We start from the raw sequence: 7,246 nt of genomic DNA, 5'->3' as shown, positions 1-7,246 counted from the left end.
AATTCCACGTTTGGGTCATACTACGATAAATTAAATGCTGCTGTATCCTCGTTGGGGTTTTTTGTTCTCTATGCCTCTGCAATGATACGTTGTAACACTTTTTTTTCGTCACAGTGCGGAAAAAAAGTTTTTCCGTGTCAGATTGCAAAAACGAGCTTCCCCAATCCCCGTTGGACATGGAATTTCTTTCACTGCGGCCAATTTCGTGGTGTCACTCATTAATTTTAACAAACTCCCCAAAAACGAGGAAACATCTGCCATCGCAAAGTAAATGCCGCACATGGACCTTTTTTCTCATTTCCCTATTTCCACGAGTATACTATTCTTTTAAATTAGCATGAAGGAATATGAAAATATTTTTTTCATACATCGTGGACATGTGAGAACATTGAAGAAGGATACATAATAAAGATTTGGAAGAAAATTAGATATTTTTCAATATAAAATGAGGTCTTAGCAAAAAAATTAGGCGCTGTCTCTAAGAAATTAATTGTTGAACAGTTAATTTATTTTAACTTCCTCTAATTCAAATTCAGGCATTGCAGTCAAAATGATCAAAAATCCACATATTCAGTGAAATTCTTGCAAAAAAAGTGAAAGTTGTTTCATTCATTTGTAAAGTTGTTTCATTCACCGGAGTCAAGGTGTGTGACATCTTGATAACTCTTCGATCGGCGTGATGGAAAAGCGATAAGAAAATATCGGGGGGTGTAGCTCAGATGGTAGAGCGCTCGCTTAGCATGTGAGAGGTACCGGGATCGATACCCGGCATCTCCAGATTTCTTTTTGTATTTTTTTTTAATAATTTGAATAATATTTCTTATTCAATTTGATTAGTTATTTCTCCTACAAATTTATTTTGACGTAAAAATAAGTCTTTGTTGTGGATTTTCCTTCTGAACAATATTTTTTCCTCAAATGAGAATTTTCCTATTACTTTGTCCCTCTATTAATTTCCAAATTAAAAACTTTATGCGTTTTAATGAACTTGGGCGCATAATAATGAAATTTTCATATAATTAATTTTTCTTTTGTTGCCTCATCGTACGTATAGACTTAATTGAATTTAATAAAAGCTGATTTTTAATTTACTAAAATATATATTGTTATTTATGGAGCACTCAATTAGAAATTTTAAATAAATTAAATGATGCAAAAACTCGACAACACAAAGGATTAAAAAAATAATTTTTGCGTAATTAATTTATTCTGGAAAAATTCCACTAGATGAGTACCATGAGTCCACAAAGGCTTCAGTAATCAGTTTTTGGTTTTTAATTATAGAGAAACACTGAACGTAATTTTCCACCCTCTACATCATCAAATAGCGTGTAAATTATTGGAATTTGCGTATAAACAAAAATAATTTGAAAATAAATAGAAAATCTTTCAATATTGCCCACTTAGAGAAATTAAATGTTTTTTTCCTCCATGTCTGTTCTCGCCATCTTTTCTTGTTTCCAATCTTGCTAATTAATTGCAATTGCAAATAAAAAAATAAATAAACAATTTTGCAACAATTCTCAAACTGCATTGAAATCATGTTTCTTAATATTACAAAAAAAATCTTTTAGCAAATTGCTTTTCCAAAGACGAAACTTTTTTATCTGCCAATGGGGTGCTATTATCAATTTATTCCACGTGAAAGATAAAAAAAAAACTTCACAGAGAGAACGAAAAGGAGAAATAAAATGATTGCAAAGGCACATCAATTTTGGAATAAAAGCGTATATGTTGGAAAAAATACCCCCGCACCAAATCAAAGAAAAATATTGATGAAAATGACGAGGAAATTCAATAAAAAAGAATATGGAGAGAGAAATATTTTTCATGAAGGGACACAAGATGAGGTGAGGGAGGATGAAAAAATAATTGCCACTCCTGATGGATGATGCAGCCACGAAATGATTGCATTACGTCTGTCCAATATAAAAGTTCTATTTATCAATTATTCCCTATCTGTTCGTTCTAAATTGAGAGCATTTTCCTGACGTATAGAAGGGATTTTGCGTTAAGTGGAATAAAGATTTTATATACGGGTTAGCTCTGGGTTTTTCACGAGGGAAGCACCTCTTTTATTTATTCATCTCGCATGCCGTATCTGTGGAAAAGTGCTGTATTTAGAATTTAAAAAAAAAATATGTCATTGTATGTGAAGTTACTTTCAATTTATTTTTTTCTATTTTTTCTATTTCCTTTATTTTATTTTATTGCACAATATACAAGAAGAGTTCTAAAAAAATGTTTTTTTCTTGTGGTACAATTTTCCATTCCAAAATTTCGAGCATGCAGCAGAAACACTCGAATGGATGCTCTTTTCAAGCGTATTATGCATAAAAGTACCTACCTAATGTGTGATGAATCAAGAGTAAAACTCTAATTGAGTTTTCGTGTATATTAGCGACCTGCTGGTTTTTTTTAGCACACATGTCCCTGTAGAAAAAAAATGGGCCAAGCTAAAAGCAATACACGGCCGTCCCATTAAAAAATCAGTGGGGAATATTTTTTTACACAGCAATATGCTACGTATAAAAATGAAAGAATCAAAGCTAAAAAGGCAAGCTCGCAAAAATCAGCCCTGAAACCCCTGAGAGTGGTGAAAAAGACGCCAAGGGTGCCTCTAAAGGGAATAAAATACAATATAGAGGGATGACGATGAAAGGGAGAGTTTGTGGTACAAAAAAAGTGCATGACAATTGGTTTTCTTCATAGCTTTCCCCGTCATTTGCGCCACATGCGGGAGATTTTCCTCGCCATTTGGTTGCACACGGTGAAAGTGGAGGTGAAAAGTCACGAGTCACGGATGTCCAATTAGCCGGACACGTATTTCCCCTTTCCGCAGCGGATGTCTCCATCTTCCGGGTGGCACCTTGACACATCACGTGACACGGCAGAAATCTCCCCTTGCATGCTTTTTTCCTCTCTACCTCTCGCCCTTTTCTAACATGAAGAGAAAAGAATTCCAGGTAGGTGGGGGCTTGCCCAAATGTTTGTGAGGATAATCCCCGAAAGGTGGGTTAGGGGTTGAATAATAAGAACATTAGATAGGGATTGAAAACTCCAAGGCAATGAGATTTTTATGATGCGGAAAAAGTTTGATGGTTTATCAAGGTGAGGGTGAAAATCCGGAAATGAGATTTCACCAATACGTGAATAAAAATTAAATTAGAATTTAAAAAAGGGATAATATAGCGGGAAATTTTCGTTAAATTTTGCTAGAAAATTCTAGCAGTTTTTTTTGTTGGGATTTTACATAGAGGAATTGTTAGGTGGACGCCTTAAGACGTCTAGTGGTCTTTTAAGAATTGGAGACTTATTAGAACTGTTGAACGGCTTAAAAAAAACGTACTACTGAGAACTCTTCCTCGTAAAATACCATGAGAAGAAACTGCTAGAATCGGTTGGTTTCTTTGTTGGTTGTGATATTATCTACTGTGTAAAGAAGCAATATAAAATTTTGTTTGATTCAAAGAGCTCAAACTGGAAAAACTGCAGTAAATCTCTTAAAGTTTGTTTAGTAAATTCTAGCAATTATCCAACATTTTTACATTTACCCTGACCGTTCTTCCCTATAAAATCCTACAAGAATAAAAACTGCTAGAATTTTCCAGTTCCCAACGTATTAAAACATTACAAGGAATATGGAAACAGAAACACTAATCTACCTTATTATTTACCATAGAGAAAAATTCTCAATCAAATACATTAGCTGTTATATCTTTCTGGGATTTTTGGAACCACAAAACGAAAGCACATTCTCTCGTTCCGTGTCATTTAGTCACACGGCTGAGATACGGTTCAAATAATTCAGAATAAATGGCTTTGAGATAATTTTTTTTTTGCAAGGGAGGAGAAATTTCTTCTGACTAGTCACCACAACTGTCGGAATGGTGGGAATTTCAACGATTTTCGCACCACCACCGGGGACAGAAATTTCTGCTTTTAACACGGATTTCCCTTTTCATTTTTTTTCTTTTGGGAATGCCACATAAAATTCAAACCCAATGTACTGAGGATGATTTTCAAAGGAACCCTTTTTTTCTAAAGTTGAAGAAAAGCTCGTGGAAATGAATTTACAGATCCTGTGTGAAATTTTTATGGTTGAAAAATTTAATACAAATGAAATGATTTTTCCTTAAAATAATTTCCTTGGAAATTTTTCGACATCTGCTTCGTTTTTTTTATGTTGTTTAGATGCGTTTAGACACATACACAACATAAGAAAATTAAATTATAGAATTGATTGCATTTTCGGCATTTCAATCATTAATTGCAGAGAGTACAAAAATATATAGACTCTTTTTCAAAACTCAAGGTATGCAAGTAAACCCTTTTATTATTATATTTAATATTTAATAATTTTTTTTCATATTTTTGGGGGTTGTAAAACCCTTTATTTCGGTAAGGTGGAATAGAATATTCTAATATGTAAGGATGTCAGACGTATGTATGTTCTAAAAGAATTCCGAGAAATATATTTCAACCCTTCGTAAAATTTCTGCACAATAAATTCAAACAATTTACGTTATGAATGAAATGCAAATTGCCAAGCTCTATGCAAAATTCCACCATCCCGGGGTGGGGTCTTTAATTGTTTAACATTGGTACGGTACATCATAGCGGACGAGTGCAATTTATGCAAATAAAACTCGGCTATGAGCATATTTTCCACGAAAATACAAATAAATGTTGAGATATTCAGTTCAAAATGCATTTTTCTCTCTCAAAGAATTCAAAGAATATTTTTTGAATTTTAATTGAATTTGCATTTATTGCATCTATGCCACGGGGCTTGGGGTGCAAAAGGAATCCTTTATGAGTTCCCGCGGCATTTTATTGTTAGACTCCTCTCCTGCTGTTCTTGTATGAAGTAAGCCAATTTCATTGCACATCTTCTTGCATTCGAGGCACGATTCAATTTAGCATCTCTCGGGGATGATTCCACTCCCGCTATATACAGAGAACAAAATTGACCTAGAATTAGTGGTATCAAGTACGGGGGTGGTGGGAAAGCTGCCGATATATAGGGGGGAAAGTGTACGAGCAACTTAAATTCATCCCACGAGGATTGTGCAGATTTATCACCTTCATTGAGAATGGGATGTTGAGAGGAGCTCCGAGCTAAGGTAAGAAATTCAAACGCAGTGAATTTACCAATGAGCTGGCTGGAACACCATCCACTTTGCATTTGCACAGCTTTTGCCTGTTAAGCGACTTCAAAAGTAAGGAAAAAACACGTGAAAAAGCTCTGAATTGTTGAATTGGAAATTTTATTTATTTTTTTTTTGAACTCTGTTCTAATTGAAAAAAGTCAGGAAAGATTGCACAAAAATGCCTCGACATTTTACATTTTTATCCCTTTAACCCTTGGAGAATTTCGATAGCCACAGCAGTGGCTAAATAGTTGGTGTTCAACATCGTGGTTTTCACCAAGTATTTGATTTTTTAAATCGCAAAAAAAAACTATTTACCTATCCTGTTAAATTCTACATATATCTATGTAGGAGAGGACGGGGTAATTTGGCCACTTTGGCGGTTTTTGGGATATATCAAGCAAGTGTGGGAAACCGCACAGTTCTTCACAAGGAAACTTTACCTGTGAGGAGTTACCCAAATGACACGCATAAAAAATAGCCGTATACCTGCTTAATCCCTTATGAGCCTTACTTACTCAAACGACACGAATTTTTTCAGTTACTCAATTGACACTTACTCAAATAACACGGCCCCACACGTACGGGGTTTCAAGGGGTATAACTAATTTATATTTAATGGAAATTTTTGTTGCATTCTCAAACAATGCAAGAGAAACTCTTGAGTTTCCATATGAGAAAACTTTGGGTTTAGGCAAAAGTAAATTAAATTACAAAGTTCCCACACTATAAATCCAATATGTGTGGTAGAGTTAACTTGGGATTTCCCATATAAGTTTGTTTGATTACCTATTGAAAAGTTTCGGGTATATAATAATGCTCTGTAAGCCACTCTCTCTCCCTCCCTTGCATCAGATAGTGTACTGAAACTTTTCACTGACCAAATACTAATAAACCACAAACGAAACTAAACCTTTTGCTCTAACACAGTCCAAGTTTTTGATCTTGAGATGGTCATGGAATTATGTTTTGTAACAATACTCTTCTCTACTGACATCTGTTTTTTTTTGTTTAATTGAACATACATCTTGATGTATGTATGTATAAGTATATATTTTCTATATTTGTTAAGGATTTAGGGGTTTCAGAAGTGGTTGGTTGCAACCATAAAAAAATCTAACGGAGGCATTCCTTCGAGAAACTTTAGACTTTAATTGAAAGACTCAAGGGAAAAGAAATGATTGGGACAATTGAGGGAAAATAGCCAGTGGCAAACCACAAAGATTGAGAAGATTTTAGAGAGGGACAAACCCCTTGTATGTACAACGAAACGTCACAAAGTATGGTTGAATTTTAAGAGCAAGAGATCTTTTGTCCCAGTAAATCGGAAACTTTGGCACCGCAACAAACCCAAAAGTTTCAACACGCTCGCACCCAAAACCACAATGATTTTCTTGTACCGCTGTTAACTTTTAATGCAAGACGGATGGCAGTGTCGGTGGGATAGAACAAAGAGAAACTTGATTAATGTTTCAAACATTATTGCATGACGGGGGTGGGTGGGAGCTTTCGTCCACCAACGTGGGGGTTGCTCTTTAACTTTTTCTCTGTACCACCATCAAATCCCTTCGCAACTTCTCCATCATCACATAAAATTAATTTATTAACTAAATGTTTTCGTGGTTCACATTACGCGCACCACAGTGCAAATTATTTCGCGGAAAACTCATTTACCTCTATACCGCAATGTTGATGCTGAGTTGTACCCAATTAGTATTTATTTCTAAACTAAATACAAATGAATTTTATTAATTGACCTCAAAGGCTTTTATTTGAATACAATTTTTGTGGTTTACATAATTTTCGCTTCATGTCAATTTTCAGAACTTGAACTAATATTTAGCAATAAATAGGTTTCGTTTTAATTACACACGAAGTTTCCTTTACATGAAATTTTAATACAAATTCACATGAACAACATAAATTAAAATGTAATAGAATTATGTGCTTAATGTTTGGTATTACACACATAATGTAGTATAACAAAACAGATAAAAATTATTTAAATGAAGTAGTTTTAGAAACGATTTTTAACTCTTTCGCGATCTGTGTGAAACGTAATATATATTTTTTTTATCGTTTTATTTCTTTAA

General features: G+C 34.2%; 1 non-coding gene across 1 annotated transcript; it reads left to right on the top strand.

The window, feature by feature from the left end:
- The first annotated feature begins 704 nt into the window (after positions 1–704).
- On the top strand, positions 705–777 carry Trnaa-agc (transfer RNA alanine (anticodon AGC)). The gene has a single exon. It is a non-coding gene; the product is annotated as a tRNA-Ala (tRNA).
- Positions 778–7,246: the final 6,469 nt, after the last annotated feature.

This window comes from Lutzomyia longipalpis, chromosome 4 (genome assembly GCF_024334085.1).
Source record: "Lutzomyia longipalpis isolate SR_M1_2022 chromosome 4, ASM2433408v1".
Classification (NCBI taxonomy): domain Eukaryota; kingdom Metazoa; phylum Arthropoda; class Insecta; order Diptera; family Psychodidae; genus Lutzomyia; species Lutzomyia longipalpis.
This window is presented reverse-complemented; position numbering and strand designations above follow the sequence as displayed.